Below are 12770 nucleotides of genomic sequence, written 5' to 3'. Positions count from 1 at the left end.
TTTATTACGCTTCAAGTTTCAACGTCCTTCATTCCTTTGAGTCCTGTAACGATAAATCTCCCTTAATATTAGCCTTGGGACTCAGTTCTGAGAAATTAGTATTACATTTTAGTAGAAAGAAAGATTAGTGAGAGAATTTAACTTTAATAAGAATTTTTTATGATTGTTGTAGAGATAAAAATTTGGAATTTGATTGGAGTTTAAGTTTCATATTCGGTTAATAGTTTTAATGAAAAAAATAAAAAAATGGTCAGCAAATTAGTTTTTCTTTCTTTTTTAACTTGTGCTAAAAGTATATCCTTATGACTAAATTGTGTGAGTTAGTATAATTTGGTTGTGAAGGTTTGTTCATTATGATAGAAATCTTCTAAGAAATTGGCTTTCTACGCTATAGACAAATTAATTCGTAAATGGAAACCAACTGAACTGTATTACAATTATTAAGGTAGAATATAGCAGGAAATATTCAACTCAAAATTTAAAGCAGCTTGACTGGAGAAGGAAATCAACCTTATTAAAGATCACAGCTGAATAACACTGCTTTCAATAAGTATTGCGTTCCTGTTCTGAGTAAGGTGGCCAGATAACTAGCTTAATTTGCAATTAAAATTAAAATTACTTAATTTACACTTTCAATAATAATTTTACAAAATATAAATGATATTCTTATTTTGAAAAATTAACGAGCACGCACGCAATTCACGTGTAAATTGATACCCAAAGAAATAACTAATTTTCATTACAGAGTGATAGATTTATGTGTAAATAAATAAAAATCGAAGTGTATATAACGGAACTTCCAAACAACTGAACCTAATTGAATAGTTCATTATTTTGTTTGCGCGTTATTCTTCACGGCTAATATTGTAGAAAAAAAAAACAATATTTTCACAAAAATTGATCCAACGAACTATTATATTTCTTATGCCCAATTATTTTTTCTCTTACCACATTACATATGGAAATCTTGTTTATACTTACTAATTTAATAGACAAGATGAGTATCTTGTCTATTAAATTAGTAAACACAACATTAATGTAATATTAAAATGTTTACATTAATTAATTTTTTATTGATTAATTATTAATAAGCAGACATGGGTTCGAATGTTAAATTTAAAATAATTACCATAAAATTGATTGTTCGTTTCATGTTACTACTTGCAATTTCGAACTAATGATTTGCTTGAAGAATGAAGATTGGAGACAAATAAAAGATGTTAAGACGAATTATTCTGTATTGCAAAGCTTACAATGATTTAACAAACACTTCGCACGAGAAGAAAAATGGGAAAATAAGAGATTAATAATGTCAAATCACTGCCTTATATAGTAAACGTTCTTTCACTTCACTCTATTGTCTATTGAACTCACAGTTTAAACAAACACTTCACATCGATGACCGACGAATTAGGTGTGGACCACACGATGTGAACCGTTGTAGAGTTGCCACGCAATAAAAATGTTAGACGTTCCTTAACTCTGATAATAGCCAACCAAAGACAAATTTGACATTGGGAGATTAATATTAATGTATAATTTTTTTTTGTTTGGAATGATTTAAATTACTGTCAATGGTAATTTACAGTATGCCTCTTCTTGTTGTCAAAATGTCAATTAGCTCTTGTCACTCCGACAGATGAAATTAAATGACGTCATCGGAACCGCGAGTCAATTATAATATATCATTTTACATTACTTCGATAATATTCGTAACACAAAAATATGAGTGACATAAATAGGCATATTTAAATAAAAAATAACACAAGTCTCTGGTATATATAACTGAGGTAGGGCACAGCAGGAATTTCCTGCTCAAAATATGGAGCAGCCCGACTGGGGTAGTACCTCGACCTTACAGAAGATCACAGCTAAATAATACTGTTTTCAAGCAGTATTGTGTTCCTGTTGGTGAGTAAGGTGACCAGAGCTCCTGGGGGATTGGGGATTGGGTCGGCAACGCGCTTGCGATGCTTGTGGTGTTGCAGGCGTCTATAAGCTACGGTAATCGCTTACCATCAGGTGAGCCGTTCGCTTGTTTGCCGACCTAGTGACATAAAAAAAAAAAAATATAATGTTTTTTTTTTTTAATTGTAATTATTGCTTTTATTTACGCAGCGATTGTAGGAATTTGAATATTTTGAACCACTTGAATTCCAACTCCCCTTATTACGAATAAATGGAAAGGGGTTGGAATATTTAAGATGGTATGCGAAATGTTAATTAATTTAAACGTTCTGGACTTTTTTTATTGTCAGAATATTTCTTTATATTTTAACTTTATTGTTTAGTAAGTTGTAACGAAACGTATCCAATAGAAATACTTTCTGTTGTATTTATTTTATTTCATTATTTTACATTCTATATACATTTGAAACAAAAATGAAGATTCTGATTATTAGATTCGATTTAATTATGGTAAGACATAGCAAAAAAAGGAACGAAAATTCGGAGCACCCTGACTGGGTAAGTAGCTCAAACCTAAAGAAGATCACAATCAAATAGTTCTCTTCTTAAAGTAGTGTCGTGATCCTATTGTGAATAGGAGTCAGACTTCTTGGGAGGGGTCAAGGCTGTGGTCATCAAATGTTACTGGTATTGCAAGCGTCCATAGGCTATGTTGCGGCTCAACATTAAGCGGACTTTATGCTTCTTTGTCATCATTATAGTGTAATAAAAAGGTCTTTTATTAGCTAAAATCTCTTTAAGAATTATTTAATTAGGCTTAAATAAGCTATCGCACACACACATCAGCCTATCGCGGTCCACTAGTGGACATAGGCCTCCACAAGTTCGAGCGAAAAATGGCGTGAACTCATGTATTTTGCCCATAGTCACCACGCTAGGCAACCGGGTTGGTAAGGGCTGGCTTTGTCGCACCGAAGACGTTGCTTCTCGTCTTCGGCCTGTGTATTTTAAAGCCAGTACTTGGATGGTTATCTCACCATCGGTCGGCTTTTTAAGTTCCAAGGTGGTAGTGGAACTGTGTTATTTCTTAGTCGCCTCTTACGACATCCACGGGGAGACAGGGGGTGGCTATATTCTTTAATGCCGTAATCATACAGCAAATTAGCTAGCAAACTTAAACAATTGTATTTTGTATTCTTTTTCCTAGGTTTCGAAGATCCTAATTAAAATAAAGGACTATTTGTTTTTTATAATCTTTATTGATTCATTTCGAAGATATTAGACTGGCTTTTTCATTCACTGGATATTATCTTTAATTTGAACGCGTATGTGTCACCTATATAACGTTGTTACTTTTGGAGTAAAATTTACTAAACATTACATTCGAAATTATATATTGTACATATTTAAAATTAACAACATAAACACTATAACTATATTAGATCTAACTACAGTAGAGTTTACACTGTCTTATATATTAAATAAAAAGGGTCGTTGAATATCTGTATAAATACTATAATATTATACACGAAAATCCATTTTATTTTATAATTCTCTAAACTTATCACGAAATCGAGTACGCCAATTATTTCAATAAAAATACTGGTTCTTGACCTAGAGATTTTAGGAAATCTTATAACCAATATAAGTTTATTAGGCTGCGAAATTTTTTCGTCGTTTATCGTACACAAATTAAGGCTATTTTGTATAAAAATTAAAATGAATATTTGTAATATTCATTTTAATTTTTATAAAAAAAAATCATTTTGATCCATAAGTTGTCGCCATCTTGTAGGTAGTGGCATAACCCCATTCCTGTAGAAATATTGTGATTTCTGATCGATAAAATGCTAGTTTCAAAGAATTTTGAAGAGACCACAACGTGAAAATTTGGGGCTGCAAGGTTAGAACTATGCGTTTAATGCTTTTACATTACCCGCTCAAGTTCTCTCAATTTTTTAATCGACCAAAGATGTCACCTTATTGCGTGTTAGCCGTCTCCGGGTTTTGTTATCGTCTATGGAGCTTGATAACCATTTGAATAGGATTTTTTCACAGCTTATTTTCGTAGGTGATCCACTTTTTATCACCAATGATAAATCCTAAAATAAATCCTAGTTTCATTACGTTTCAATAGAGTATTGAAAATGAGTGCACGATTCACTAGATCTCTTTTAGTGAGCGTGTAAAAATCGAGCTTTCTCGTATATGTGAGACATGTCTAATCCGATTGACTAATATTCTCAGTGACCACTATTTATTTCTACTAAGGAACAATGTTGGTTGATTACTCGCGTCAAAATACATCATTTGTCAATAGCAAGACCATTCGTATTTTTCGTAGACAAAATTAATTGAGACGATGAATGTAATCGAACTCGATCGATCTTCCTTAAACGGCTTGTTAAGAACTTTTGTAGGCTTAGACGTTTTAGATTGCAAAATTATTGGAACGAAGTTCCTTACGGCAGCCTTGACATTTGGCTGGGCGACCGAACTGAAAAAAAAAAATGTTATACTAAAACCGTAAGAAAAATATATAACGGAAGTGACGTAATATCAGTCACACGACTGTATAATATGACGTTTGTCAAACTAAAATATTACTAGTAAACGTTTTTTAAATTATTTATGTAATTTTATACCATCGACAAAAATAAATAAAGACACCTTTTTTTTTGTTTCACTTAATAGTTTGAATCTCAGGTTTGAATTATTATTATTATTTTTGTTTTCTTTGATTTATTTTGATGTTATTTTCTAAAATACTAAATTTCCTAAATACTTTTATGTAGGTACTTAATTAAAAACCAATCAACAAAGAAAAAGAAATCAAGGACTAGAAAATATATATAAAATTCAACATGTTTTTTTTTTTATATTGCGTTGCTTCTATACTATCCGAAGGAACTTCGTTCCTACCTGCTGTCCCATGACACCACATAATTTTAGCTCTAGTTTCAAGTCGATTTCGAAATATACATACTAATTTACCATAAAATTGTCAAATTACTTATGGGTATTAAATTTATGATTAAAAAAAATAGAGTGTGTGCTTAGACCGAATAGACCGCGGCGCAGAAGTGAAAACATCATTGGCAGTCGCAATCAAGCAATAACGCAATTAGTCCCGAGTTCACCCGATCGAGCCTTTCACCTCAGAGCGTGATGGATCAGCCTAACTTATTACTTCCAAAAATGTGTGTGCGATGCACCAGTTTTCACTTCAAAAATTATTTAGTGCCAGAGTGACTAAGCTCTACTTGGATGATGTGGGCCTATCTGCTGTTCGATTTTTTTTTTTGTAAATTTCCATATTACAATTTTCGATATACATACATGCAGTAAATATAGTAAATACATCATCGGAAAGAAGGGTATGACTTCAAGAAATATTTAAGAAAATGAAGATGACGATTAAATAAAGATTACTCGTAATACTCGTACATTAGTCTCTCAAATCCTGCGTATTTTACATTTCGTTACAATACTAGTATTCTAATAATAAAATGGAAATAACTCACCGCTTTATTGAAAGCCCTTATCTATAAATATTTTCTATGGATTTCTTTTTCAATAATTTTCTTCCATTCAAAATTAAGCGCTAATTCGATTAGAAGAAATTTGTCTTTTATTTTATTTATCCAAAAACAATTCTGCGAAACTGAGTTTGTACGAACAATATACTGCTCTAAAAGTTAATAAAAAATAAAATAAAAAATACGATATTTATTTACTAAGCGATCTAAACATGGTATACGAACGAGCCTGTTTTTCTATATTAATTTCTTATAGAAAATAATCTAATGATTCAATTAAAATAATCTAATGATCTAATGATGAGCACTTGAAATTACATAAGGAAAATAACAATATTTTAAATAAATAAAAAAGTACAAAGGCGGCCTTATCACTAATAGTGATCTCTTACAGACAACCTTCAAAAATAGAAACAGTTTCCTTCCACTTTTCTTTAATTTTTTTGTCTGCCAAAATAAATAAATAAATAAACGCTTCACACGCAACGGCCCCAGTAGGATTTTCTCCTGTGTCGGGGGTCCAGAAACACACAATACACATGCACAAACGCCCAGACCACGACAAACATCTGCATGGCCAATACAAATATCTGTCGTGAGCGGGAATCGAACCCGCGACCGCCAGCGCAACAGTCATTACTGTTACCGCTGCGCCAACGCGTCAATACGATACGTCAAATTCTTGTACAATACTCTTATCTTAATGGATAAAAGCTTACACAATATCCATCCATTATCCATCCAACGCGTCGTCAACGTAGATTTTATTAGAGAAGCCATTCACAAATTTCATTTCAATTTGGACTAAATCCTAAAACTAATTTATTTAAAGTATCTACAGCCATGGTAACATCACAGTCGTTTAAAATATGCCAATCAACAGAAGCAATAGCCTCATTTATTCTCCCATAATCCAAAATTCTCATTTTTATTTAAATCCATAAAAGGAAAATCGTTCATGGAAATATGAAAAAAAGAAAATCATTACAATCCCTCAAGTATACCTCAAAAATGTATTTCAGAGTTAATTACGTTGAAGTGTTTATTTCTATTGAGGAATACCGTAAGAGTGAGCGACTTGGAGTCACGATTTTCATCACGAATATAATATTTGTATAACGTGACTAACACATAAAAGGCTTCAACATATATCACAACACTATAAGGATACGGTTGAGTATTATATCAGTTACAACTAATAGGGTCATTGCCCAACTTACAGGTTAAATATAATGGGATAGTTGAACGCCTTATCAAGAGGGCGACGCCGTCTCGTAGCGGGCGCTGGTTACTTTTAGGACTTCTGTAAGTACAAAAATATTTGGGTAGGATTCAAAAGGTTTAATTCTTTTGGATATACTTACTATGTTATTTATGAAAAATAAAAACTTAATATTTTAATTTTGAAACAACACTTGAGTCCATTAAAACAAAAACAGTCAAATTGCGAACTTTTTTTTCATACTATTGAAATCCTTTTTTTTACATTTATAAAAAATTAACAATTAATACCTATTTTCAACTGACTTCCAAAAAAGGAGAAGGTTCTCAATTTGACTGTATTTTTTATGCATGTTACTTCAGAACGTTTGACTGGGTGGACCGATTTCGACAAAAAATTTTTAATCGAAAGGTGGTTTGTGTTATTTAGTCCCACTTAAAGTTTATTTGAGATCTAACAACTACTTTTCGAGCTAAATAATAATGCATTTTTACTTGACTATTTTTCCGTCGACTTACGTTGTATTATACCGTATAACTTTTTACTGGGTGTACTGATTTTGATGATTTTGATTTTAATCGAAAGCTGATGTTTACCAGGTGTTCACATTTAAATTTCATTGAGATCTGATAACAACTTGTTGAGTAATCTTTGATAACGCGTATTTACTTGACTATTTTTTCGTCACCTACGTTGTATTACTTGTCGATGTAATCGAAGTCGGTTTTTTTTTCGTTTGCTAGCAAATACAATTATCATATAAAAAGATGTACGACAGTTCCTTAAACACACCTATCATATACTTTAATTCTATCTCTATCTATTGCAATGAAATTAAAATTGTTCCAATACCAATTGACTAAACTAGTCAATGGTTATAGACATATCTGTTTATTTTCAAACTTTGGCCATTTGCATCCGTCAATCACGCCACATCCACCATTACATTATTATCTTTTTTTTTCGAATGCCAATCTAATCAAATGATTTATATCTATTTTTACCGAAACTCTAAGCCAAGAACGTGATGATTATAATTTTAGTACTGGTAGCCTCGTGTCGATCACGTGTTCTTTCTAATGAAGCGCTGTTTTCCTTAATAGTTATGTGGGCTGTACATAATTTAATTCTTCAACAAATAAATTCTTAAACCGCTTAAAAGACTATTAAGAATATTTTGATGCCTTGTCATTGTATGCAGAAAAAAAAAGTTTATTTCTTTTACTTACAACTCTTGAAAATAAATAATCCACAAATAAGAAATATTACTAGTGGTCGCCCAGAGTTCGAAATTCGACCATAATTAAAAATTTAAATTAAAGAAAACCAAAAAAAAAATAATGAAAATAATGAACCTTTTTTAAACATTTTCAATTTGACTACAGATTGTGACAAACAACAAAAAGTATATGCGTGTGTGTCTAATACATGGTAGTGTGTGTAATGTTTTTTTATTGATTTAATATATTTTTATGCATAATTAAAAAAAAATAGCATTCTGCACTCCTCTATATAAACTATAAGTATACGAATTTTCATATTCCTCCGTCTGCATAATTTTCGTTAAGCCGGCGCAAATGACGAAAAAATAATTACGAGGACGATAACGCCGGGTCATATTGACCCGAACTTATCCATAAGTTTTCAAGGAAGTTAGCAAGTCACCTTAATTTTAATGACTGTTTATTAAAAAGAGTTCTTTGACTAGGTAGTAAATAAAAATAATAACAATAGGTTCTAGAAATTGAGCTGTTATTCACTTTTTAATTAACACATGCAAAACCAACTTTGAAAACATAACATGTTTATATTTTGAATTTTTGGTAAAGTATTCGTAGCAACAATAGGATTCAATAGTCTTATGTACTAATAGAGAGATTACATAAGCTTTATAATATAAAAATAAAAACAGATCAGTCTTCTACGTCATTATTCAGGCCCACGGAACTGCTGCAATCATCTCAGTATGGAATCAAACCACCTGTGCAAATGTAAATGTGTCACGTATAACAATTGTGAGGCGTTTTGTTATCCTTTAGGGCGGACGTACTTGATGTTTATTACGAGTTCTTGGAACTTTTTGGGGACGCTCTTTACTAGGATCACCTAGTGAATTCCTATTGAGTTTTTAAATGCTCGTGAATAGGAGCAAGGCCCAGCTTATTCAGGAAATATCGTCTTTTACTGCGTGTGTCATTCCTTTTGACCCAATGTATTCACTTTATACCAGATATATTTAACATTGTCTAGAAAATCGTCAGTGGCTATCGTTTTGAATTTTTGCTCACGTTGTATATAGCACTGATTTCGTTAGCTGGAAAGTGCATTCGATCGTGCTGGTGCTTTTTGCCACATTGTCCCATCATTTTCTTGGTAATTAAGATTTACTTTGTATGTAGGATCGATATTAACTGAATCTGACCCCGTATCACTAGTTTCTTGTTCACTTTGACTGTCATTATTGCGTTCAAATAAATCGTCTGTAATACCCACATGTGAAGCACCTTGGGATTCTTCATTGTTGTTATCAGACTTTTCTAACAACGCCACAATTCCAGCGGGGTCATTTGTCAATGTCATTTTCACTAAAAATCTTTGAAAAAAACAAAGTTAATTAACAATAAACACTAAATAAGCAAATAAACGTAAGTCACGAAATTACTAAGCCAACGATGACGCCGGGTCATAATGACCTGTTTTCACTTGACGCACTTGTATCTCCCAGTGCATGTGGCGTCGCACTGAGTGTACCAATGGATCGGGTAGAATTAGATCGGTTGCCATTAACAAGAACACATTATGAAGATAACATTATGAAGATTACTCGAATGTAAAAAAAATATTCGCATAACAGGTAAATGGTTATAAAGAAAATCAACTAATAGTAAATAGCACTCTTCCACGAATCATAATACAATTTTCAAAAAACGTGAAAAATTGTTGCAGGTAGGGGCCCTATAGGGTTATGCACAATGTAATATTAAAAAATATATATCAAATGTCAATTATAGTATTCCAAGAAGGATATGAAGATTTAAAAGTTTGGTAAATCCAAAATTGCACTCGTTTGTCGTAGTTAGTTGTAAGTAATGGTTTTAACGCGTGGAATTTAACAAAAATGCTATTGTTCAGATCGCATAGTTATAAAATAAATAAATTTCTAAAATAAAAGTAGCCTACGTTACTCCTTACTACATAGCTATCTGTCAGTGAAAGTTCCGTTAAAATCAGACCAACCGTTTCAGAGATTAGCCGAAACAAACAGACAGACAGACAAAATTGTAAAAATGTTATTTTGGTATATGAATTTAGTAAAAAGAGGTCATTTTAATATTACAAACAGACACTCCAATTTTATTTATTTGTATAGATTTGTGTTAAACAAAATTTTTAAAATTAGATTCTTACAAATTCCCAACAAATGAACAATACCTTTCTCGTTAAAATTAAATTATAAATTTTAAAACAAGTACATTTCCATTCGTTGACGAAGAACTCTTAAATTCTTTAAGTATTAAATGAGACTAAGTGCTCAAAACTCATCACAGTTATCTTTTTACGTTTTGAAATATTCAATTTCGTCAGTAAACTTTAATCTCCGGACAATCGAAGTTTTACAAGTGAGCATTGTATCGTTATTATAAATTAATATTTTTTATATTTATTTAAGATGAACATCCAAATGGCCAACATTGCTTATGTCGTCTGTTAAACATCATGCATTGTTTTACAAGTGATCTATAACATCCTAGCTGTTCCTGCGACTTTGTCCGTGTTTTGGGTATTTCAATTTTCAACGTGATTCTTTCAAATGGCATAACTTTTTTATTTATGAACCAATTGACATGACAATGACAAACACTAAAGTAAAGTGAAGCTTATCGCAATACATTAGTGAAAACGACATCTAAATCGGATAAGCCATTTCTGAGATTAGCCTGCACAAACATACAGACGAACAGACAAACAGACAAAATTTCTAACAATAATTGTATTGAATGATATTTGCATTGATTATATATTGCGTTGCCCCAATATTATTTTTTTTCCTATGTATCTTCCATGTAAAGACAGCGATCTGATACATTTTTATTATATGTATTGATGATGACAGCAGATTGACAGTTCTGTGTCTGCATAGACAAAGCTAAGACGTGCAAATTACAAACGTAGTACTAGCATAGAACACTTACAAATAATGTTTATATTAGAAATATCATTACAGCTTATACAGTCCACTGCTGGACATAGGCCTCCACAAGTTTACCCCAAAAATAACGTGAACTTATGTGTTTTGCTCATAGTCACCACGCTGGGCAGGCGGGTTGGTGACCGCAGTACTGGCTTTGTCGCACCGAAGACGCTGCTGCCCGTCTTCGGCCTGTGTATATTTATATTAGAAATAATAAAGCAATAATTTCTGCACATCATACGTGTGTTTGCCAGTTAACGAAAAAATGACTACTTCAGTTTATACTATTTATTTTTGTGCATCCCCTACATTGGGGAATTCTAAACAATTTTGAATATCATATAAAAATGGACCGTTCCAGCGGGAACCGCGGTCGCTTTAAACCGAATATAAAATCATCATATCAAAATTTTCGATCTAACGGGTACATCGTTCCATAGCTTAATTGGCTAGAGCACCGACACGGTCAGTCGGAGATGCAGGTTCTATCCCTACTGGAAGTCGATTTTTGATATGATATTAAAAAAATGACTTCAGCTTACATCGCAAGTAATATAACGAAGGTAGTCGAAAAATAGTCAATTATTTAATTAATGCATTATAAGAATAACTCAAAAAGTACGCATCAGATCTCGATCCCATTTAAGTGGGATCACTCAACAAGCAGCTTTTGATTAAAAAGCAACCGTCAAAATCGGTGGACTCATTAAAAGCTATGATTTAACACAAAAAATGCGGTCGAATTAAAAACTCATTTTCCAAGACTGCTAAAAACTTAATCACCAAGAAAATATCATCATTATCTGAATCGAAAAACAACGTGCAATGTTAATAAGCTATCGAATATCCAATATCGAAAAATACCAAACACACCACGAGAATTCCTCGTAATGTGTTCTAATAAATCATACGAGCACATTACAACTCAATCCAAACAAAATGCTTTGAATCTTTTAACGTTTGCTGAATCATATATAGCATTTTTGCTTGAAAACAAGTCGTTATACTCTCCACATTAGTTTTCCAGAACCAAATTTTGTTTTCAAGGTATTTGACGTCTCTTTTTCTTTCTCATGTCGAGGCATCTGTCATCTCTTTCTATCATGAGAATTGAAGTTTGTATAGCTGTACTCGTCAAGGATTGTATTAAATTTAGTACACTTATTAATCAATGTCTATCGTGGTATGCAGTACAGTCAACTGAGGTAGGATATAGCAGGACATATCCTGCTCAAATCTGGAGCAGCCCGACTGGGGAAGTACTTCGTCCTTACAGAAGAAGCTAAATAATAATGACATTAAGTCAACTGATGATGAAAAATAGTAATTTACTATTAATATTAGACATCAGCTGATATTAATGCAATACGTTTGTGATTCCCGTGGTTTTGCGCGCGTCTATAGGCTGTGCCAATCACATACTATCAGGCAGACTTTTCGCTTGTGTGGCTTGGTGGCAAACCTTAGTATTATACAATATAATTGTAAAAATTCGCCGTTTATAATTTCGAATCAAAGTACATATAAAATGTGAAGCATTATCAAAGCAATTAAGGCTCTTAAATTACGTCTTCACTTTATTAATTTCATAAAACGTTAAAGTAACTAATAAACGTTAAAATTACTTCCTTTTATAACATAATTCAAATAATTTACTGAAAAAAATCCTTTTTTTTTGTATCCAGTTTTTGAATAAAATAATTAAACAGTATTCATAGCGAAAGGTTCGTTACACTTGCTTTTGTAAACTGTATTCTTAAGTCAGAATATAATTGCTCTTTGAGAATTAATGATTTCATAAAATCAGCCAAAGTCTTTGTCACATTATAAGTGTCTTAGAACTTTTGTTTCTTAGAGGAAATGAGAGATATTGTTGTTATGTATTCGAAAGAAGGAGAATAATACCTTT

The sequence above is a fragment of the Melitaea cinxia genome, chromosome 24 (genome assembly GCF_905220565.1).
Source record: "Melitaea cinxia chromosome 24, ilMelCinx1.1, whole genome shotgun sequence".
Classification (NCBI taxonomy): Eukaryota; Metazoa; Arthropoda; class Insecta; order Lepidoptera; family Nymphalidae; genus Melitaea; species Melitaea cinxia.
Note: the sequence above shows the minus strand (reverse complement) of the source record.